Source organism: Halichoerus grypus, chromosome 9 (assembly GCF_964656455.1).
Source record: "Halichoerus grypus chromosome 9, mHalGry1.hap1.1, whole genome shotgun sequence".
Taxonomy (NCBI): Eukaryota; Metazoa; Chordata; class Mammalia; order Carnivora; family Phocidae; genus Halichoerus; species Halichoerus grypus.
Window position 1 is genome coordinate 144447573 of NC_135720.1, and position 423 is coordinate 144447995.

The 423-nt window shown below is 65.7% G+C and overlaps 1 non-coding gene across 1 annotated transcript; it reads left to right on the forward strand.

The window, feature by feature from the left end:
• TRNAV-AAC (transfer RNA valine (anticodon AAC)) lies at window positions 1–82 on the forward strand. The gene has a single exon. It is a non-coding gene; the product is annotated as a tRNA-Leu (tRNA).
• Window positions 83–423: the final 341 nt, after the last annotated feature.

Consider the following 423-nt stretch of genomic DNA (forward strand, 5'->3'; position numbering starts at 1 on the left):
GGTAGCGTGGCCGAGCGGTCTAAGGCGCTGGATTAAGGCTCCAGTCTCTTCGGGGGCGTGGGTTCGAATCCCACCGCTGCCAAGGTTTTTTTTTTTCCTTCTTCGCGCCCAGTGTGGCCGCATCCTCCAGTCAGACCGCCTGTTCTGCTGGGACCGCTGTTTGCGCAGGGTCGGGAGAGGGCCGCCCCGGAACGTTCGCCCACACGGTCTGCTCGTCCACGAGGACAGGCCGGTGCAGGCCCCCGGCCGACAGGTGCTCTTGTGCACGCAGTCCTGGGCGTCACATCGCCGCAGTCCTCTCGGAACTCGGGACCGAGCCTCCCGCGCCTGCGGAGTTGCTGATCTTCCTGCAGCCTCTGCCGCGGCCTGACCGCTGTTCCGGACCCTGTCATGCAGATCCGAGAAGACACACCGCGGAAAGCG